This window comes from Lactuca virosa, chromosome 4, assembly GCF_052849685.1.
Source record: "Lactuca virosa cultivar CGN04683 chromosome 4, Lactuca_virosa_CGN04683_v6, whole genome shotgun sequence".
NCBI lineage: Eukaryota > Viridiplantae > Streptophyta > Magnoliopsida > Asterales > Asteraceae > Lactuca > Lactuca virosa.
The window spans coordinates 391388456-391412989 of record NC_136429.1 but is presented as its reverse complement, the minus strand read 5'-3'; the positions used below and the strand labels follow the sequence as shown (position 1 = coordinate 391412989).

At 38.1% G+C, this 24534-nt stretch overlaps 2 pseudogenes; both read right to left on the bottom strand.

Moving 5' to 3' along the window:
• Positions 1 to 10486: 10486 nt before the first annotated feature.
• Positions 10487 to 12365, bottom strand: LOC145106418 (protein RDM16 pseudogene; annotated as a pseudogene).
• Positions 12366 to 22011: 9646 nt separating this feature from the next.
• On the bottom strand, positions 22012 to 23904 carry LOC145106417 (protein RDM16 pseudogene; annotated as a pseudogene).
• Between the last annotated feature and the right edge of the window lie 630 nt (positions 23905 to 24534).

Genomic DNA, 24534 nt, shown 5'->3' with positions numbered 1-24534 from the left:
GATGATTTGTTAAGAGAGAAGAGATATTATTGTTAATATATTATGAGAATAATATATTAAAGAAATAATAATGTTATTTAATTAATATAAGTCATATATTAATTGAGAATTAATTTGGTGACTTAAAGAGGTTAATTGAATAAAGGGGCATAAACTGTCAAATGTGTGATAGTTGTATTTTGGGCTATGTATCCTTATGGATATTAGGGTGAACGAAATTTAGGGGCTTGGGAACCTTAATTTCATCCAAGCCTTGTATCTATAAGGATCTTGGATTGCTTAGGGCCTAAGTCATTCAATTAGGGTTAAAGGAGAAACCCTAATAGCTCATAGTATAAATAGGACCCTTGGGATGGAGAAATCGACACTCTTGCAAGCCAAGGAACCATAGGGCCGATTTCTATCCCTCCTCCCTCTCTCTCAAGATCATCTTCTTGCTAGTTGGTGTTTGTAAGCCATTAGAGGAGTGACAATTGTGACTCTAAGCTCCAAGAAGAAGAAGTATCAAGCAAGTAATTCAAGGTATTCTTTCAGATCTGATTTCATGTGATTAGATTCAATATATTACATTAGATCTAGTATTGCAAGTCTTGGATTCAATGCATGTTCAATTAGAGAAACCTAGATCCAAGCAATTAGGGTTTGCATGTGCACATAGGAAAGTTCTTATGGCTCAAACCCATCAGTGGTATCAGAGATTTGGTTGATTTCTATTGAATTGATGCATTGGTTGATTGCTTGTTGCTTACAAAATTCGATTTTTGTGATTCTGACTGCTGTACTCGGCGAGTTCCACTGTGGACTCGGCGAGTAGCTCCAACTCGGCGAGTCCATAGAGGTACTCGGCGAGTTCGAGCGTCAGAAGGAGGAAGTTTCGGGATTTCTTGCTGTTTTACTTGAGGATACTTGCCTTAACTGTTTTGGGTCATTAAAATCCGATTTTAATCATATATATGAGTATATTCTTGACCTAACAAAAGATAATTACCAATTAGTTGAATAATAATTTCCTTATATGATAATTGTTGATTATTTGAATTGAATTGGTAAATTGTTTTGCAAGTAACATTGAATAAGATCAAATTGAGATAATCTAATTAGATGATTTATATTATTTGCTATTTGATCCTTATGCTTTGAAAAAGTTCAAGACTTGTCCTCAAGCTTTGAAATTTTAAATTTTGTGATTAAAAGTTTAATTTGGATAATTTTAAATTTCAATCCCTAGAATTTTACAAGTTTAAAATTCAACCCTATACTATTATATTATTACAAGCTTAATACATATATATGTATAATTTAAGATGCTAGTCTTACCGTTAGTAGGCCTCATTCACGAAGCCAGTCTATAAGGTGGGTATAAGGTTGCTGCCTATAAAATGGCGCTTAATGGGTGTACATTCACACCCACCGCTTGCTTGACTGGTGGAGGGTCGTTAGCCGAACGGGTAGGATAGGGCAAACCTCCTCTCATTAATAAGTATAATGAATCTATATAAAGTAACTAAACATGTTTTATAAAATTCCCAATCTTAGTTACTTTAGGAAAAGTGAATTGATGCAATCCCATGAAATTACACTTTGTACCCTTGCTAAGACATTAATGGAGCGCGTGTGGTTAACCGGCACATTAATTGGGTTCTAAGCAAAGGTGGCAAAGGGTGACTCATTGTTTGTTATAGTTCAATGGAGCGTGTGTGGTTAACCAGCACATTGAATAGGTAACTGTAACAGTGGGGGAACCTTGTACATTTGCATGGTTATTCACACCCACTTTGTGATCCTCGGCATCCCAGTCACAAACGAGAGGGGCATATCGAGATTTAAACATGTCATTGAAAGGTTCAATGAATCTCAATGAAGTCTAGGAATTCTCAATACATTTAAAACTTAAAGCTTATGTTTTTCATGGTGAAGAATTAGTGAATCGTCATTCACTTACCTCCAAATTATTTGCATATTGGATTACGGCATCCCTTTTCCAATGTGTAAATAACGTTGTTGGGTCCTAGCCCTAATTTTTCATTTTGGGTGTTAATTAGGGACTTAATCTAATCAAACTTTGTTCTTTCTGTTTGTAGATGTCTAACGCAAACAACACAGCTGCTAGCTCATTTCCTCTAATGAGCCTTTGTCAAAAAGTGACATTCGATGGAACGAACTTTAGCGAATGGATAAGATACATTCGCACAATCGCGCGTTACGAGGACAAAGAGTATGTTCTCGATGAGAAGCTCGAAAAGATCAATCCAGAAACTGCTACTCCTGAAGAAATGGCTGTCTTTGAGAACCATGAGCGTGATGCAACGAAGGTCCATTGCATCATGATAGCCACAATGAACTCAGAATTCCAAAAGTCCTATGAGGACATGTATCCTTATGAGATGCATCTAGACTTGATGGAGAGGTATAACCAAAGCGCGAGGCAAGAGCGCTATGAAATCATAACAAATATGATTACTGCTAAAATGGGAAGTGGAGAGTCTCTTACTGTGCACTTGCAAAAGATGCAAAGGTATGTTGATCGTCTTCGCAAGTTGAATGTCAACTTTGGGGAAGATTTGGCTATCGACATTGTTCTTCACTCCTTGCCCTCATGCTACAACCAATTTAGGATGACCTACCACATGAACAAGGAAGAGGTCACCCTAAGCAAACTCCAAGGGCTCCTGAGGACTGTTGAGAGCAACCTCAAGGACAAGTATGTTGCACCAACTCCCAATCCACCCGTTGCTCCTGTTTTGGCTATTGGACAGGGAAGGGGCAAGAAGAGGAAGGCTTTTTCAAAGAACCACCACAAAGGAAAGTCCCAAAATGGTTCCTCCTCTAGTGGGACCAAGGTTGATCCTGCTAAGCCCAACCCAAACCCAAAGGAGGCAGAGTGCCACCATTGCCACAAAATAGGGCATTGGAAGAGAAGCTGCCCGGAATATCTGCAAGCCATCAAGGATGGGAAGATCAAGCCATCTTTTGCAGGTATTTACACAATTAAATCTAATGATTCATCTCATGCTATTTCTTGGGTTCTTGATACAGGGTGTGGTTACCACATTTGTTTTGATTTGCAGGGACTAGGAAGAAATAGGGATGTGGAGCTTGGAAGAATAAATCTGATCATGGGAAACAGAAGAACGTCGCCTGTCACCAAGATTGGAGTGTATTCTTTAGAGCTTAGGAATGGTTTGAATTTAGAATTAAATAATTGTTGCTACTCGCCAGATATGGCAAGAAACATCATTTCTTTTCATGCTTTATTTAGACAAGGATTTAGATATTCGTTTAATAATGAGAATGGTTCGATTTATGCTTATCTAAATAGTGTTTTATATTTTGAAGCAATGCCTTGTAATGGAATTTATGAAACTGTTATGGTTGTAGATAACCTAGGAAATGATGTGTTGTGTATGGATTCTTCCAATGGTATGGATAAAGCATCCTTGTGGCATTGTCGTCTTGGACATGTCAACAAGAAGCGCATAGCCCAACTCCAAAAGGATAGAGTGTTGGAGTCGTTCGACCCCAGGGAAGATGACACGTGCGAATCTTGTTTACTTGGAAAGATGACCAAGTCACCCTTCACTGGCACTTGTGCGAGGGGTGAGAGTTTATTGGATCTCATACATACAGATGTATGTGGACCCTTTAGATCCACCACAAGGGATGCAAATCGCTTCTATGTGACTTTCACAGATGATTATAGCAGATATGGGTATATCTACTTAATCAAGCACAAGTCAGAAACCTTTGAAAAGTTCAAAGAGTTTAAACAAGAAGTGGAGAATAAATTGGGCAGGAAAATCAAGATGCTTCGATCTGATCGAGGTGGAGAGTACCTAAGTCTTGAATTCCACGACTACCTCAAGGAATGTGGAATAGTTTCACAATTGACGCCACCTAGGACACCACAATTGAATGGTGTAGCTGAGAGGCGTAATCGAACCTTGCTAGACATGGTTCGTTCCATGATGAGTCGTGCTTCACTACCTATCTCATTCTGGGGGTATGCCTTAGAGACTGCCGCCCATATCCTTAATTTAGTACCCACAAAGAAGGTTGCCAAAACACCTCACGAGATGTGGACAGGGAAAGCTCCCTCGTTGGCACATATCAAGGTTTGGGGCTGTGAAGTTTTCATAAGACGAGAAACTCACGACAAGCTCGAACCTCGTAGTGAGCGATGTATATTCATCGGCTACCCACAGAAATCCTTTGGATATCTCTTCTATAGGCCGAGTGACAATGTTGTCTTCGTTGCGAGGAGAGGGGTTTTACGAGAGCGAGAACTCATAAGCCAAGGAGACAGTGGGAGGCAAGTCGATCTTGAAGAAATTCAAGAATCTAGCGATAAAGGAACCTCTAACACTGGCGCTCAACCCGAGGAGGAAACTCCAGTTGAACCAATTGACGAGTCCTTACCTCTTAGACGTTCCGAAAGAGTTAGAGTTCAACCCCAGTTTTATGGTTTTCATATTACTACCGAAGGGGACACGTATATTAGTGATGGTACACTAATAAATCTAGATGAACCTAATAGCTATAAGGAAGCCATGGCAGGCCCAAAGTCTGTAAAATGGAAAGAGGCGATGGACAGCGAGATTCAGTCCATGTATGACAACCAAGTTTGGAATTTGGTTGACAATGTACCAGGTCGTAAGACGGTCGGGTGCAAGTGGATCTTCAAGAAGAAGACCGACGTGGATGGGAACGTGCACACTTATAAGGCGCGATTGGTTGCGAAGGGTTTCACTCAGACTCCTGGAGTTGACTACGACGAAACCTTCTCACCAGTTGCGAAGATAAAGTCTATTAGGGTGATGCTAGCCATTGCTGCATTTCATGACTATGAAATATGGAAAATGGATGTAAAAACCGCTTTCCTTAATGGGAAGTTGGCTGAGGATGTTTACATGGCTCAGCCAGAGGGTTTTGTCGATGCAAAGCATCCCAATAGAGTGTGTAAGCTTGAGAAGTCCATTTATGGGCTTAAGCAAGCGTCTCGCAGATGGAATCATTGCTTCGATGAGAAAGTCAAAGAGTTTGGATTTGTACGAAGTGAAGATGAATCATGTGTATATGTCAAGGCCAGTGGGAGTATAGTTAGCTTTCTCGTTTTGTATGTCGATGACATCCTGCTCATAGGAAACAACGTCCCGACTCTGCAGGAGGTTAAGTCCTGGCTCGGGAAGTGTTTCGCTATGAAGGACCTCGGAGAGGCTTCCTATATTATAGGAATAAGGATAGTGAGAGAACGAAGTAAGAGACTAATAGGACTTGGTCAGAATACTTACTTGGATAAGGTACTAAAACGTTTTAGTATGGAAAACTCGAAAAAGGGAGAACTACCGATACAGAGTAATGCCAAATTGAGTAAGACTCAAAGCCCGAGTACAGAAGCCGAGATAGCTGAGATGAGCCGAATACCCTATGATTCCGCAGTTGGCTCAATCATGTACGCTATGACTTGTACTCGCCCTGATGTGGCCTTTGCTTTGAGCATGGTCAGTAGATATCAAGGGAACCCGGGCAGAGCTCATTGGATTGCGGTCAAGAATATACTTAAGTACCTTCGGAGGACCAAGGAATGGTTTTTAGTCCTTGGAGGGAGTGATGACTTAAAGGTGTGAGGGTATAGTGATGCCAGTTTTCAGACCGACAGGGACAACTACCGTTCGCAGTCGGGCTGGGTCTTTACCCTTAATGGGGGAGCGGTGACTTGGAAAATTTCCAAGCAAGAAACAGTAGCTGATTCAACGTGCGAATCAGAGTACATTGCAGCGAGCGAAGCGTCAAAGGAGGCTATGTGGTTGAAGAACTTCATTGGTGATCTTGGAGTTGTGCCTACCATAAAGGAGCCTATGGAAATTTTCTGTGATAATGAAGGAGCGGTTGCCTTGACCAAGGAACCGAGGGATCATGGTAGATCTCGACATATCGACAGAAAATATCATTTTATTAGACATCAAGTAGAAGAAGGACACCTCGTGGTAAAGAGGGTATCGTCAGAGGATAACCCAGCAGATCCGCTTACGAAGGGACTTAGCAGGGTTAAGCATTTGCAGCACGCTAGGAGCATTGGGCTAAAGAACGATATTAGTTTAGATTAGATAGTTTGGAAACGTGTAATAGATAAATGTAATTGACATTTGATGATTAAATAAAGGAGTATTATTTATAAGTAAAGCTACTGTCTTATGTTAATTGTTTAACTATTGTTTCATTTTGCATGTTTTGACTTCCTGAGTAATTAATTATTTGATAATAATCGAATTATTCGAATAGTCCACAGTCGTTCATATGTTGGAAGTAGATATGAATGAAGACTGTCATGAATTGGTGTGTAGATTGTCTAAAGTGTATTAGACATAGCAAAGGTTTGCTACAACGTTCATGAGTGCTTATGAACTTGATTTGAGCATTGGAATAAACCCACACTTGTTGGAATCACTTCATGGAATTTATCACGAGTGATCACAAGATGGTAATATCATATAGTCTTAAAACCTAGATATATGGTTTATTGTTTGTTAATTGGTTATGCATTGATAATACGCAAACGCATCAGTAACTTGATGTTATAAAACGTATTGTTGTGTGTAAATTCATTAGTGGATAATAAATGCATATAAGTCGAAGTTTATCTGTTCCTTTTATCCTAAGAGGGTAAAAGCGATATCAGGGCCCCTCGATGATTTGATTTGACTTATGTGACGGGCCCGGTCAGGACTGAATTGATGTGTTCAATTAAGTTCTATGTCAAATGAATCTGAGATCGAGAAACAAATTGCAGGACAATAAGTATGACCATGTTCCATGTAATTGTCCGCACGATATCTAGAACAGAGGATTATACGATCCCTTATCTAAAGGACAGGATACTGATAAGATCAGAGTTGACAGCGTCATATTTGTAATTCAATTATGCTTGACTCAAAGTGCAAAAAGTACAATGTCATATTTGTAATATTTAAAATAATGATATTTTCTTACTTTCTCGATTCCTGTGCCCTCGATCCAGATATCAAATAATCTTTATGAAAATGACAAATGATAATCTCGGTTATAAGGTTTCCAAAAAGTGAGAAAGATCTTAAATCTGATAAGTAGAACTCCGGGAAAATCCGTTTAAAGTTTCGCGATTTATAGGATCGGATTCGACAGATTTTACAAATCAGATTTCGGTTGAGTTTAAAAATATTATAAAAATATAATAAAATAATAGACCATGGCCGGAATTAAAAAACTTGCTCAAAAATAGTTTACGAGACTCGTAGCTATTCCAAACGAATCAGTCCATGGTTCGTTTCAAGAAAATCAAATAAATACTGATTTTTATAACTTTAAAGAGTCGTAACTTTCTCATACGACCTCCGCTTTGGTCGTTCTTTATATCCACGAAATCAGGAGAACATAATCTATTAGAATTTATTATTCGCAACTCTCAAATATACTTAATGCAAAAAATTCAATTTTAACGTCACCAATAAATTTAATTTTTGTTGTTTTTTCATTTAATCTTCAATGGTAGATGGTTTAAGCAGTTTGAGATGTTCTAAAAGTAATTATGTATGTAATATTTTTAATATACATTATAATTAAATTTTACACACAATTGGTTCTTAATGCATAACGGTTCGCGGTGGTTTAACCGCCGAACTCTGACCAATTTTTACCGGTTGTTACAAGTGGCAACTCAAAGCTCCTAGAGTGGTGTCAAACCACTAGATCACATTCATGGGGCCAAAAGGGTCCAAAACTCATATATACTAGATCTAAGCCATTAATAAACAAGATAATAGCTTTTTACCTCAAACAAGATGGAAATGGAGTAGAGAATCAGGGTCCACAAGCTTTTCCTTTATCAACAACCTTGCACCAAGCTTCTTCTTCTTGATTATGAACCAAGGCACACCAAAATGAACATAATGAGCTCAAAACTCAACGGAGAGGTCTAGGGTTTCGAATATGAGGCAATGAGGTCAGTGGAGGCTGAGAAATGAGGATTTCAAGAGCCATAAATGTGTTTATATAGTGTCAAACTCTAAAAATTAGGGTTTCACTAACTGGCACATACGTCCCGTGTACACATGAGTATGTTACGTGTACCATGTATTACGCCCCGCGTACTCTCTTCACAACTGGTACGCTAAGCATACCATGTGGTACACCCCTCGTACTACACAAGGACCAAAATGTAACTTTTAAAATAACAAAGGGCAATAATGAAACATACAAAGATTCAAGTGTTACAAATAATCATGGACTAATTTTTTTTAATTTTTAACAAAAAACAGAAATTTTCCTATTTATAACACCAAAGGACTTTTAAAAGTCGGAAAAATTCTTTAACAACATAAAAATTAAATTTATTAATATATAAACAAATCGTTTATACGGTACATATGAAATAAATAAATAATTATATTATAATATATACGTACATAGAAAACAAATTAATGGTTGGCATAGGCTAGGTTTTCTTTATCTTTTGTCAGCAATCAATTATTTATATTTTTACTTCATCTTTCCCCAAATTTCAACTATTCATGATTACATTTATATAAAAAATCCCTAAGGAAGAAATATGGGTTAAGAAACATACGAATTAGTGAGAAAATAAACATTACTGATTTGTTGTGAGCGAGAGGTAAAGCTGCGACGATGAGCTGCACCACACGACCGACGACCTTCTGTAGCTTGGGTAGTGGCTGATAAGTGGAGACGCTAAGCCTTCGCGATAATTAAAGCAACCAACGAATCAACAGAGGGCTAAGAGCCAAAAGAGAGCGTGAGAGCGGAGACTGGATTCGTGCGAGTAACAATGGAAAGCTCAACAACATACGATGGTAACATTTTGAAAAGGGGTTTAGAATTTTTTGAACGATTTCAAACATTGTTTTTTATTGGGATTTGGCGCTTTCCAAAAGTATTTGAGACTATTTTTTGAAAATTTTAGTTTTCATACTTATCTCTCTAAAAACTATGAGCAAGTTTTTTCAATTTTTGTAAAAGATATTTAATTATTTTAAATACAAAATAGAGTTACGTGACCTTATATCAACGTATTACCTCATTTTTAATTTGTGAATGCGTTCATCGGTGATAGTATAATGGAGGCATTTTGTAGTTTGTTTACAATTATATGATGGGTTGAATTATATATAGAAATTTATGGACAAGTTAGGGGGGCTAAGAACCTCCCTTCCCCTTACTGTCTCTGCCATTGAATATAATAATTGCATAATATATTAACAAAACATCTCTCTCTCTCTCTCTCTCTCTCTCTCTCTCTCTCTCTCTCCTAATATCATTTCTAGTTATTTCTGGTTATGAGGGTGACCCAAAAGGACTTTGATTTTTAATTCAAGTATATATATACCAATTTAGTTATTGGCTTAGACACCTAATCCGACAATACTAATGTCAGAAAAATAAAAAAAAATAGAGTTTTAATTTGATTTGACATTAAACAAGATTGTAATTTTTGCAATTAAAGATGCAACAAAGGTTGTACATACCATTGGAGAAATGTTCTAGTTATTCACTACAAATGTAATTAAAATAGTAAAAAAGGTTGCATATAAGTGTAAAACAAGTTGCATGTTAGCATAAAAAAAGTTTATTTTGCATAACAAAGATTGTATTAAAAAAGATTGCATCTAAAAAATAATTGCAACCATTTAAGAAAGGGTTGCATTTGGTCTAATGCAATTTGCCTAATGCAACCTTTGGTACAAAGTTACTTTCGGCATTATACAACATTTTCAAGCCTTAATGCAACCTTTTAGCAAAGTTGCATTATCTTCACTTTGTTATAGTGGATGGGGGTAGAGGCAAAATTATTGGAGTTCGTCACGATCTGGATATAGATATATGAGAAATGGCAAGTGATAGGGGTTAAGATCAACGGAATTGAAGGCGCGATGTTACATATGGACACGAGCATCGAGGACTACGTCGGACAAGAAGAATAAGAGGGAGAGATGAGTGTCGATGAAAGGGGCATGAGTTGGTGGGGTGAGGTGTGAAAGGGCTTTAATTATTTTCTATTTTTTTAAAAAATAAAATTAGTCAAAATTATATATTTAAAAAGAAATATAGGTTATTTTATAGGAGTGAAGGACAAACACATAAATATAGGTTATACAGTATTAAACTTGATTTAAATAATATTATCGACTATCCCGCTCGATAAGCAGATTTTTCGGACCTATTTTTTCATCTTGAACTACAAGTAAATATGATAATTTGATTCGTTAAACTACGCAGATTTTAGACAACTTTTTCTAAATTTAAACATAAACTTTATACTGTATCTGTGACAAACTAACGGGGACACAAATAATAAAGATTCAGGTAGGATCTGAATATAACAAATCTATCACTGAACAACCTATATACCAAAAAAAATTGTTGCAACAACGTAATACAACCAGCATCATATATACATTTATATCATCTCACATTCTCTCCAAATTTTATAGTTTATCTAATTACACATCCTTGAGAAATTAACAACTAAATCCCAATAATGACCAACCCCAGCATCATAAAACACTTTGCGAGCAGCATTTTCGGTACTGCATTCATGCACCAAAAACCTTTGAAAACTTGGTTTAGTCACACTCCCTTGCCACACCAACACACACTTATTCTTCACGTTCTCATCATCATCATCAACCTCTTCATGCATATTCTCTTCTTTCACAGCCGCAGCCCAATTTATCCTCTTCAACATCAACTTCTGATACCGTTTTACCGATTTACCCCCGCCCTCCACCACCACGACAGAAATACCCTCCGAAATAACCGCACACCCCGACAACCGATTCTTCTGTGCATTTACATCAACCTTAAACCTAGTCTGAAGGTGCGAAAGGTCATTCACTTTGTATATGGACACAATTGTTTCGAGGGTATTATTATTGTCATCGAAAAACTTTGGTTTTTTCTTTTCGCGTCTTTCGGTCGGAGTCAACTTCCGGGCGATATTCCGGTCAACATGAGCCTGTTCACATTGGGCGGCTGCGCTTCTGATTTCCATTTCAAGGCGGGTCGGGTTTTGGGTGGCTTCTGATCCGAGGACTTTCATTAGATTGCTCATTTTGACTTTGGGTTTTGGGGGTTCTAGAAGGCCTAGGCGGATCATTTCTTGCCGGGCTTTTTCAGTGGCGAGGCGTCTTTGAGTTCGGAGTCTTTTGCGTTCTTTTTGGGTGAGTTTTAGAGGCTGAGGCGGGGGTGGGGCCGGTTCGGCTGGCAGTTCGATTGGGTGGGGTTGTTCCATGTATAGAGTTATCTTCTCTTTCTTTAGTATATCTTCAGGTGGCCCGCCTTCTGTGACGTTTCCGTAAGTACCAGAATCAACAAACTGAAAGGTCATCGTTTTAGGCCTTAAAAGTTTAGTTTTATTGATTCCCATTCGAGGATCAAAGTGAGGGTTTTCATCTAGATCCACTTCTAATTCCGGTTTCAGAATCTGGAATGCATCTTTCTTCTTTCTTCTGTTTGTTAATGTTAACCTTAAGGGTGCTCAAGATGTTTAACTTTGGTATATTTACCACATTGCCATTTTCATTGACTTCCCTACCCAATGCATCCAAACTAAGAACAGGGGCTTTAGCAGGCTTTTCTGGTGCCAGCTCTCCCGGGAACTTGTTTATAAGTGGGGCAAATTCCGTGTCTTGTCTAAAACCCATCTTGGCAGCAAGCTCTTGTGCCCGTTTTACAGCTTCATGAGAATTTCGGGGCAGCCCACCACCAAGTCGGGCAGCAGATTGTGGTGGGGCAGCGGGTATTCCTGAACTAGATGGAGGTTTGAGGCCATCTCTTGCTGAGTCAGTACCCTTGTTTAACAACGGGATCTTCTTCATCTTTTCTGCAAGCGCCTTGTGCTTCAGTAAAGTTGCTTTGGCCATAGATAAAGCATTGAGAGAGATGCCTCCAATCTTGCCAGCATCTGCAGAATCAACTCCTTCGGTTTCATGTTTGGTAGAAAGTGATGATGATACCTTAGAAGGAGGATGAGGGTGGCTGGGCGCCAAAGGGGTCTCATGTGGGGTTCCATATGGCTTACTGGGTGCTCCCAGTGCACCACCACAGGGTTCATCTTTAAGTTCATTCTTCATCGTCGTCATTGTTTCCCCGTTCAATTTCCCTTGTTCCAACTTATCTCCATCCTCGAATTCCCTCCTCTCATCCCTATCTGTGTCTTCCTCAGCAGCGGCAACTTTCTCCTGATCAAACCGCCGCCACTCATTCCACTTAGTTCGTTTATCGCCATACCGATCCTCCTCATCACTCTCTCCACCTCTATCTTTCCTCTTGCTGCTTCGATACTTGGTGTCGCGATCGAAATCCCATCTATCCATATCGTTCTTCCTTCTTTTTTTCTAGGCCTTTGTGCAATCTCTAGTCATTCACAAGAATTAGAAATCGGAATACTTAGACTAAATCTCCAAGAGAATTATATTTATACATTTAGTTTAAAAAAGGCAAGTTTTAACCGGAATGTTAGTTTTTATAGAAATAATCTTGCGGATCATTAAATAATCAGTTTTTGTTACTTATCTTTCCAATTGTTCAGTACCACAATATTTGAAAATATATCAAGACACAATTAATTATTTTGAGAATTCTATAGAAATACACATTTGTAATTTAAGCCTAAACATTTAATCATTTACGCTGGCCATGTATCCAAACCATTAATCAAGTTTTCAAATATTGGGCAAAGTGTTTTCTTAACTTATCGTGAAATGATTTTGATTTAGCTTATGCATGGTTTAATGACGAATTAGAAAGAAATTTACGACTTTGCCACATAACCAAACTATTGATTCAATTAAAAAAAAAAAAAACCTTGGGTGACAATTCAGACGGTCATTTTATGTTTTTATCCAACACGTCACGACGCGAGTAATTTTTCATCAATCGAACACAACAGGACACAATATCATGTTTTGTAGCTAACACGAACACGGCCAATTTAAAAAAACGAAGAAAACAAAAACACCACAACACAAAAAAAAAATAATATACAATATATATTTGCTTATTTAATTAAAATAACATAAGATATGAGTTCGATGGATCATATATATGCAAACATAAAAAAAACATTTTTGTAACCAAAACAAAACTTGGAATAAAATTGCATATTAAGTAATACCATAAGAACCAACTTTTGCAACTTACTCTTTTCATTTTCTAGGATACTGCTAAGTTGTAACATTTGTTTTTCATTTCAATGTGAAAAGTTTTATACCTTGAATGTCCTTAAGTACAAGTTGTGAATATTCACTATAAGAATCTCCACCTGTGTCGACGGCACCTATACCGATGACACTTGTCGTCACTAAAACATCAGCTATACTGACGACTTGTCGTGGGTACAGAGATGACCAATTTTCTTCAACCCGGAACTCTATGCCCACGACTTGTTGTCGCCATAGGGTTGGCGGGAACAAAAATTATTTTTGCGTTTTTCTGAAAACCTTTGTCGATGAAAATAAAAGCGACGTCATTTTTGGATAAGCTATCCCGATAGCATGTCATCGACACAGAAATTGGTGATTCGTGTGAACTCTATACCAACGACTAGTGGTTGGTAAAGGATTTTAATTTTTTTTAATTGCGAGAAATTGGTGATCCGTGTGAACTATTTTTCAGATTTCATTTTTATTTAGGTGAATGTCGTTGCAATTTTTTCTTTGTTTTCCGGTTAGGTTGTCACCGGAGGACCACCGTTGACTCCACTTGTAACGTCCAAAAAATCATAGTAAAAATTTTGATTTTTCAAAACCATTTTATAATCCATAAATCATACAAAACATTGTTTCCAAAAACATAGTTATCAAATAAGAGTATCCAAAAACATGTCACAATATAATATCCACGAATGATGTCTACAATCGTACCTTCACCTTGCCCTGATTATCTGATATACCTGAAACCATGAAATCAAACTGTAAGCCAAAGCTTACTTAGTTCACCCAAAATACTCCTCACAACCAAATACATACAATGCACGGAATATGGTCTACAACACAAGGGTAGTCTGCCGTCGAGCCATCAGCTATAAGTTGGACTTCTCTCGAGCCTACAACATAAGTTACACCGCTCCCTTGGTCCTACAATATCTACCGGACCGCCCGGGTATCTTGGCCTTTAGCAAAAAGCAGGATCACCTCAACCCAACCACAACATGTCGACATATGTAACAGATAACATATAACCAACAAGTATAGGTAATTATACAAATCTATCCATCTAACATATGTCCAGCAAATACAGGTAATCATACGGATCCGCCAATCTAACAGCTCACTATAGCATAGCATCATATTATATACCATGATACATAACACAACCTAGTGGGCTGGCATTGGTTCCTTTGACCCACAGATACAATGACAAAAACTCACCTCGAAGTCCAAAAGATAGCTAAACTGATCACTGCTTCAAATATCGGCTCTACATTTCACATATACAAGAAACATGGATTAAGCCTCAATTTAGTACTCAAATGTAACATCTGGACTTCCAGGTATGAGATTTATTCCATAAAAGACAAATTCCCCTTGGAACTCGTCGAGTTGATGGCCTCAACTCGATCTGTTGAAGACTTTTTGGACTGTGCATATTTTTGAACCAACTCGACGAGTTGTTGAGGAAAACTTGACGAGTTGCTGGCTGATTAAGAAACACTAATTTTTAGGGTGTTGTACCCTATTTAAAGGCCTTATACCCTTTGGGTGGCCTCGTTATCAGTCTCCTATGTCCAGAAATCCCTAGTTTGTGCATCCTCTCCCATATTTGTGTGTGTTTGATCTTGAAGAGTGATTTCTTGGTGTTCTTTTGAAGGAGCTTGAAGTTTGAAGTGGCTTGATTTAGATGAAGGATATAGATCCGTAACCTACTCTTTTGTTGCAGTTATTTTGAGGTATAAAGTCGACACCTTTCTTATCTATTGCTTAGATCACTTTCTTTGAAGTTTATTGTCATATTTGGCTGATTGTTGGGATTTATCATGGGTTGCGTATTTCATGAAGTTATCACTTCAGATCTGGACGTTTTATCGCCTCATTGGATTAAAAGTTGCAAGCTTTATCAAGTTCTAGGCCTCCTTCATGCCTTAGGTCCCTTATTAAGCCATCCTTGTGTTTTGGAGCCTCTTTGGGACATGCATGGACGTAAAGTTAGCAACTTTACATGGTTTTCCAGCCCTTGGGTATTAGATCTATGTTTTAAGGCGTTAGACTTGATGAAAAAGGACTGAATTTGTTAAGCTGGGAAAACTCGGCGAGTTTTCTAGCCAACTCGACGAGTTGGCTAGGGGTTTCCCGACTCTCTGAATACGGTAGGAACTCGACGACTTGGTTGGTGCACTCGACGGGTTGGGTCAACATGGACTGTTGACCTTGACTGTTGACTTTGACTTTGTCCATGGTTGACAAAGTCTGACTCTTGAGGGTATTTTGTGTATTTTAGAGTTTTGATAGAAATGATTACATGGTGGTTGTAGGCATTTGGGTCCGGAGATGAGATTTGGAGTTGGATCTTACCAGTTCAGCACTACTTGTGAGGTGAGTGTTCCTCACTGTACTTGTTGGGTCGAAGGCAGCAAGGCTGGCCCTTTGGATTGTTATCCTGGTTATCGTATAATTGGGTATTGTAGTAATCAGTTAAATCTGAATCCTAGTAGACAGGATGATGCTATGATTATTGATATGTATGATCTATGCTTGCCTGTTGTTTGATTATGTGTTTATGAGTTATGTATATGTCGACATGTGTGTGTGTGGTTGGGTTGACGTGGTCCTGCTTTGTGCTGAAGGCCAACAGACCAATTGCGGCCCGGATAGACTGAAGGCCTACGAGGCGGACCAGTCAGGCCAAAGGCCCACAGAACGGTCCAGACAGGCTGTAGGCCCAGTGTGGTAGTCCACACATGCTGAAGGTTCTGTATGTGTGTTGTTGCGTGATAGCTATGATTATGTATTGTGGTGGTATTTTGGGGAAGACTCATTGTAATATACACGTTTTGAAATCGTGTTTTAAGTAAATAATATTATGAAATATTATGTGAATTTGAGTAATTGAGTTCTAACAGATAGTTTTTACTAGAAATGAAGTAAAACTATGTTTAGAATCACTCGGAAAATATTGGAAGTCTTATGAGATTCCAATTAAAAGATAAATATCGAAATTTAACGAAAATATAAAATTTGAAATAAGTTGAATTTTATTATTCAAAGTTGTAGATAATTTCATTAGAAACATTTAGGCGAAAACCTCATCGAAATCCGAGTTATAACGAAGAAGTTATAACTAATCGAAGATCCGCGACAAAACTGGCACGACGCCGAATGACGTAAAAAGTGAGTTTTTGATAAACTACTTTTTAGCCTTAGTGGTCTAAATGAAAGTCGTAGTATTCGTTAAACCGAGAAGTTTGATAAAAAGAACGCCAAAATCTGACTTCGTATGAGGAAGTTACGATTTTTCTAAGTTTCAGCTTAGAAGTAGACAGCTAAAAACTCGAATTTTAGATTGAGTGATTTTTAGCCGAAACAACCTAAACGAGAATTGAAGATCTCGTCAATAGTAGTACAACGGTAAAAAGTCTGACGAAAACGGATGTCGGATGAAGAAGTTATGAATTTTTAACGGATTTATCAGTCCCGGTCTGTTAAAAATAATAATATTAAAAATAAATTCAAAATTATCCGACGAAGTATAAACGAAAGTTGTAGAGTATAATTTACCCTACGCGTGCATATAAAGAACGTCAAAAACGGAGCTCGTATGCGAAAGTTATGGATTTTAGAAGTTCGGGGCTCAAAAATCGAGAAATCCTTGAAAACCGAGAAGAATCGCAGGGCTCAGCTTCGGCCACGTCGCCCTTCTCGCATGTAGACGCGTGTCCGAGCCAGAGAACCAAGCGATGCGAGGTCCAATGGCATTCCGACGCGTGCCACCTCCGTGTCAAGTCCGAAACGCGCCTGCTGTTCCGACCCTCGCATCCGAGCCTCGCCCTTCTGCCGCGTGTACCGAGCCTCGCAGCTGCGCAGACACCTGCCCTCTCCCTCTTGCTTCGGATCCGAGGCTCGCACCTATATAAGGGTTGCGAGACCTCCCGGGTAAATGTTAGAAAATGTGTCTTTTTCACCCCTAAACTTATATTTCTACTATTTCAACTTCCCCCGAAGCCCCGGGATTATTTCCAACGCCCGAAACACGCCCCGAAGTTCCCGAGAAGCCCGAGAAATTTATCTTTTCGGTTTGAAGCTCTACCTTCGTAGAGCCCGGTTTTCAAGAAAACTCCCGGTTTTCAACGAAGATAGTCAATTATAGTAACGAAGTGCTGCCCAAATTACTATTTTAACCCCCCGGTTATTTCACGGTGAGTTTAATATATAGGAACAATTGTATGTTATGTGTTATATGTGCTATGTGCTTTTCGGTGTTATTATTCCGGGTTATTTTCCCGTGTTATTTTTATTCGCTATTTTTAATAGCAAAGTAATACCTTTGACCATGTGATCAGTGAAAGGACTTAGATTCACATTGGTACTCGTATGTAGCCTCTGGCCATGTAGAACATGTCTCCGTAAGAGAATGATTTCTATTCTATGGTATTGGCAGAAGGTTAGACAGGGCTATAAGCCTGAAATCTACCAAAATGTTAATCCGAAGTTGTATGTCTTGTGTGCCATTTGGGCCAAAGCTTTATTGATGTATATCAAGTATGGAAATTGTTATGTCTCATTGATTGTATATCTTTGAATCAAATCAATGATTGATATGGAAAGTTTGTCACATGATTCACATATTCCTTTGATGTTCCTTGTTCCTCTTTGCTTCTTCCATATTGAAGTATATATATGACATAACGTTATATTGTATCTATTATTGAACTCACTAAGCGTCACCGCTTACCCTCTCAATGTTTAACGAATTGCAGGAGATAAGCATCCAGTATAGTTATATACTGATAGAAGATTTTTGAATAGTTTGAAACTATTGTATTGATAGAAGATTTTTGAATAGTTTGAAACTATTGTATTTTGTACTCCCATATGTATAAAACTATAGAATCCTGGGAAGTTATGTAATATATACCACTTTGAAATAGTCGGTTTGTATCCAGTAGTTTGTAATCACTTTATCAGTATAAAATATTGTTTTTATGAATATGCATGTAGCATGTTTCGGAGTAACAATTATCAAGTATGAAAGTGTGGGTCTTTCACTCATTAAGCTCTAGGCTTACAATTTTTTATTATGTTTTAGGTACCTCAGATGATCGTGGGAAGGTGAAGGCTTGATCCTGCACCTCCTCGTATTTTGTGTTATGATTTCTAGGAAAACTCTGATGTGAAATTTATTTTGAAAACAATATGTAATAAATGATGGTTTGTACTGATTTCAAAAGTTAAAAGTTTCAAGAAATTTTCGAATGTTACAAGTTGGTATCACAACCTTTGTTTGAGTGAATTGGAGGAACACTCGTGTAAATCCAGTCTCAAACTAAGGAAAAGATTTTCAAATGGTTTTCAAAATGCTCAAAGAGGATGCAATGTGTACGATCAGCCGAAGTTAGTAAGTGGACCCCAAAATACCATAGCTGCTATTTAATATTGTGATATGTTAGAAAAGCATGCTAGTGATAGGCTAGAGATCTTCAGGAATTGCATGATAGAATTGCCAGATTATATGATGGCTGATAGCCTAAAACATTTTTTTTATGAAATTGGCATCATTACTGTAATTACTTAGTGTATGCATCATGGTTATATATAACAAAGATCTTATAGCCTGAGAATGTCTGGTTTTGTCTTATTTCCTGTTCCTGTTTGATGAAGGGCTTAGGTTAGGATCAGATATCTGAATGTCTATACAATCCAGTGTTATGTATGGCTAGCATACACGACTGCTGCAGGGTTGGTGGAAGTTTCACGGATGAGACGTAAGGGGTGACTCGACCAGTTATGAGAAGTTTAGTCTTTCTTCTAGGGGTGAGGACTAAGTGTTCGTCTATGCTTATGAGTATTGTTAGGGCGAGGTGATGATCCTTGAGACAAATACGGGTAGGTGTGGAAGTTATGGTCGTTTGAAGTTTAAATGAAAAGCGGGACATTATGTAGTACATTGGGCGTACTGACTATAGAAGGTCGCGGGATCACTCTAGTACGCCGGGGCATACTTATAGGTACGTTGGGTGTACGCGACCCACACTCAAACCCTAATATTCAACATTTGGACCCTATTTAAGCAACTTAAGTCCCTTGAGGATTTTCCTTTCTCAACCTCCATTCACCCTAAAGTAGTATTACGAACCATTGCCCCTTTTCGTTAGATCTTGAGCTTTTCGAGTGATTTTTATGTGTTTGGTCCATAATGAAGAATGAGGAACTCATTGGAGGAGCATTCATTTGATTGGAGCTTGAAGATCCATAAATCTCTTCACATTTGTAAGTTTTGGAGGTATAAAGCTTCCAACTTCTTTTACATAAATCTGGTTTTGGGTTATGTTTTGGGCATATTTTGGTCCCATGACTTGGATTTGTGAGTGGAAGTTACTCCAGAACCTTTGGACTTCATAAATTGGTATTTCTTAGTTGTATAAGTGATAAAAATCGAAGCTTGAGTGCTGAAGTTCACCCATGCTTGAGTTGTTAACCTTTTTATGGTGTTTTGGACTTAGGGTTTAGTGTTGGGTCCTATTAAGTCATGCAAGTAAGTAAAGTTGCCAACTTTATGGATTAAGACCTTAATTAGAAGTAGATCTGAGGTTTGTATGTTAAGGGATTAAGGGATTAAGCCATTCAGATGAGAAAAGATCAATGACCAGTACGTTAAGTGTACTTCTGTGTACGCTGCATGTACTGAGTTTGAGTCTCGTATTCTAGTCAACGTGACTACGCGGGTACGCTGGCCGTACTCCATGATGTGGACCTAGAATGATTTTGTGCCATTTTCAGGGTTTGGGCTATGTTTGGTTGGGTTTAGCCTTTATGGGGTAAAATGGTCTTTTAACGTTGGATTCGAGATTAAGGATTTATATTCCCGGTTATGGTTTATCACCTAATTATTAATTAGGATATTATTTGATTGATTAGTGCGGGGATTCTCCAGTTCAGCAGCCCGATCATCTATTTGTTTATCAGCGGATTGAGGTGAGTTTGCTCACTATACTATAGGCCACTAGGAATTATATGTGCTTGTAGTCTTCGTGACTCCTGTTGTATAATGGTATGCTTGTGTGCCTATTTGTTATATGTATGTGGGGTGAAATAGACCCGATATAGCTTTGTGCTAACATGTGAGTTGAAATAAAGTCAGGAGTGAAATAGACCCGGGAGCAAAATAGATCCGGTACAGCCTTGTGCCGACCTATGAGTTGAAATTGGTTCGGGGGTGAAATAGACCTGATACAACCTTGAGCTGACGTATATGTATGTTATGCGGTATTTAGGAGAACTCACTAAGCTTTGTGCTTACGATTTTTTGTTTATGTTTCAGGTCCTTCCAATTCGAATGAGTAGAGCTCGAGATGATCACATCGCGCACACACACCATGATTTCCGCCATATTTGACTCTGATGTATTTTTGGATGATTGTTGACATACTCCGATTTCACTTATCATTTTTGTAAACATGTTTGGCTGATTGTTTTATTAATACAAAAATGAAATTTTTTGTTATAAATTTTGGGACGTTAAAATTAATATATTAATCGCATAATATATTAAAACAACATTTATCATTCTCTGCTAATATCATTTCTAGCTATTTCTGATTATGAGGACAACCTAAAAGGACTTTAGTTTTTAATTCAAGTATATACCAATTTAGTTATTCGGTTACACACTTAATCCATCAATATTAATGTTAGAAATGTCACAAAAATAGAGGTTTAATTGCATTTGACTGTAAACAAGGTTGTAATTTTTGCATTTAAAGATGCAACAAAGGTTGTAAATAGCATTGAGAAATGTTCTAATTCTTCACTAGAAAGGTAATAAATGTTGAAATTTATTATAAAAAAGCTACGTTTTTGTAACTAAAATAGTAAAAAAAAAAGTTGCATATAAATGGAAAACAAATTGCATATGAGCATAAAAAAGTTAATTTTTCATAACAGAGATTGTATTAAAAAAATGTTGCATCTAAAAAATAATTGCAACCATTTAAGAAAGGGTTGCATTTGGTCTAATGCAATTTTCCTAATGCAACCTTTGGTAAAAGGTTGCTTTCGGCATTATACAACCTTTTCAAGCCTTAATGCAACCTTTTAGAGAAGTCGCATTAGCTTGATTTTGTTGTAGTGTGTAGGGGTAGAGGCAAAGTTATTGGGGTTCGTCACGTTCTGGATGTAGATATATAAGAAATGACAAGTGATAGGGGTTAAGATCAAGGGAAATGAAGATGGAGGTGTGATGTTACATATGGACACGAGCATCGACGATTACGTCGGGCAAGAAGAATAAAAAGGCGAGATGAGTGTCGATGAAGATAAGGGGCATGAGTTAGTGGGGTGATGTGTGAAAGGGGCTTTAATTTTTTTTAAAATAAAATTAATTAAAATTATATATTCAAAAAGAAATATAGGTTATTTTATAGGAATGAAGGACAAACACACAAATATAGATTATATTAAACTTGATTTAAATGATTTTATCGACAACCCAGCTGGATAAGCAAATTTTTCGGACCTTTATTTTCGTCTTGAACTACACGTAAATATCATAATTTGATTCGTTAGTGATTTAACGATTAAACTGTGCAAATTTTAGACAACTTTTTCTAAATTTAAACACAAACTTTATACTGTACTTGTGACAAACTAACGAGGACACACATAATAAAGATTCAGGTAGGATCTCAATATAACAAATCTATCACTGAACAACCTATATACCAAAAAAAATTGCTGCAACAACGTATTACAACCAGCATCATATATATCATTATATCATCTCTCATTCTCTCCAAATTTTATAGTTTCACTAATTACACATCCTTGAGAAATTAACAACTAAATCCCAATAATGACCAACCCCAGCATCATAAAACACTTTGCGAGCAGCATTTTCGGTACTGCATTCATGCACCAAAAACCTTTGAAAACTTGGTTTAGTCACACTCCCTTGCCACACCAACACACACTTATTCTTCACGTTCTCATCATCATCATCAACCTCTTCATGCATATTCTCTTCTTTCACAGCCGCAGCCCAATTTATCCTCTTCAACATCAACTTCTGATACCGTTTTACCGATTTACCCCCGCCCTCCACCACCACGACAGAAATACCCTCCGAAATAACCGCACACCCCGACAACCGATTCTTCTGTGCATTTACATCAACCTTAAACCTAGTCTGAAGGTGCGAAAGGTCATTCACTTTGTATATGGACACAATTGTTTCGAGGGTATTATTATTGTCATCGAAAAACTTTGGTTTTTTCTTTTTGCGTCTTTCGGTCGGAGTCAACTTCCGGGCGATATTCCGGTCAACATGAGCCTGTTCACATTGGGCGGCTGCGCTTCTGATTTCCATTTCAAGGCGGGTCGGGTTTTGGGTGGCTTCTGATCCGAGGACTTTCATTAGATTGCTCATTTTGACTTTGGGTTTTGGGGGTTCTAGAAGGCCTAGGCGGATCATTTCTTGCCGGGCTTTTTCAGTGGCGAGGCGTCTTTGAGTTCGGAGTCTTTTGCGTTCTTTTTGGGTGAGTTTTAGAGGCTGAGGCGGGGGTGGGGCCGGTTCGGCTGGCGGTTCGATTGGGTGGGGTTGTTCCATGTATAGAGTTATCTTCTCTTTCTTTAGTATATCTTCAGGTGGCCCGCCTTCTGTGACGTTTCCGTAAGTACCAGAATCAACAAACTGAAAGGTCATCGTTTTAGGCCTTAAAAGTTTAGTTTTATTGATTCCCATTCGAGGATCAAAGTGAGGGTTTTCATCTAGATCCACTTCTAATTCCGGTTTCAGAATCTGGAATGCATCTTTCTTCTGTTTGTTAATGTTAACCTTAAGGGTGCTCAAGATGTTTAACTTAGGTATATTTACCACATTGCCATTTTCATCGACTTCCCTACCCAATGCATCCAAACTAAGAACAGGGGCTTTAGCATGCTTTGGTTGTACAGTCACTTCTGGTGCCAGCTCTCCGGGGAACTTGTTTATAAGTGGTGCAAATTCCGGGTCTTTTCTAAAACCCATCTTGGCAGCAAGCTCTTGAGCCCGTTTTACAGCTTCAGAATTTCGGGGCAGCCCACCACCAAGTCGGGCAGCAGATTGTGGTGGGGCAGCGGGTATTCCTGAACTAGATGGAGGTTTGAGGCCATCTCTTGCTGAGTCAGTACCCTTGTTTAACAACGGGATCTTCTTCATCTTTTCTGCAAGCCCCTTGTGCTTCAGTAAAGTTGCTTTGGCCATAGATAAAGCATTGAGAGAGATGCCTCCAATCTTGGCAGCATCTGCAGAATCAACTCCTTCAGTTTCATGTTTGGTAGAAAGTGATGATACCTTAGAAGGAGGATGAGGGTGGCTGGGCGCCAAAGGGGTCTCATGTAGGGTTTCATATGCCTTACTGGGTGCTCCCAGTGCACCACCACAGGGTTCATCTTTAAGTTCATTCTTCATCGTCGTCATTGTTTCCCCGTTCAATTTCCCTTGTTGCAATTTATCTCCATCCTCGAATTCCCTCCTCTCATCCCTATCTGTGTCTTCCTCAGCAAAACCCACTTTCTCCTGATCAAACCGCCGCCACTCATTCCACTCGTGCACAACCCTAGTTCGTTTATCGCCATACCGATCCTCCTCATCACTCTCTCCACCTCTATCTTTTCTCTTGCTGCTTCGATACTTTGTGTCGCGATCGAAATCCCATCTATCCATCTCGTTCTTCCTTCTTTTTTCTAGGGTTTTCTGCAATCTCTAGTCGTTGACAAGAATTAGAAATCGGAATACTTAGGCTAAATCTCCAAGAGAATTATATTTATACATTAAGTTTAAAAAAGGCAAGTTTTAACCGGAATTATTTTAGACTTTTAAGTTTTTAAATATGGTTATAAAGCTGTCAAACTCTAAATTAAAAGTATAAATATTCTTATTTTGCATATGCATTATTTAGACAAATTTTAGTTTTTATAGAAATAATCTTCGGAGCATTAAATCATCAGTTTTTGTTACTTATCTTTCCAATTGTTCAGTACCACAATATTTGAAAATATATCAAGACACAATCAATTATTTTGAGAATTCTATACAATTACACATTTGTAATTTAAGCCTAAACATTTAATCATTTACGCTAGCTGGCCATGTATCCAAACCATTCAAGTTTTCAAATATTGGTAAAGTGTTTTCTTAACATATCGTGAAATGATTTTGATTTAGCTTATGCATGGTTTAATGACGACTTAGAAAGAAATTTACGATTTTGCCACATAACCAAACTATTGATTCAATTAAAAAAAAAAAAAAAAAAAAAACCTAGGGTGGCAAATCGGACGGTCGTTTTGTGTT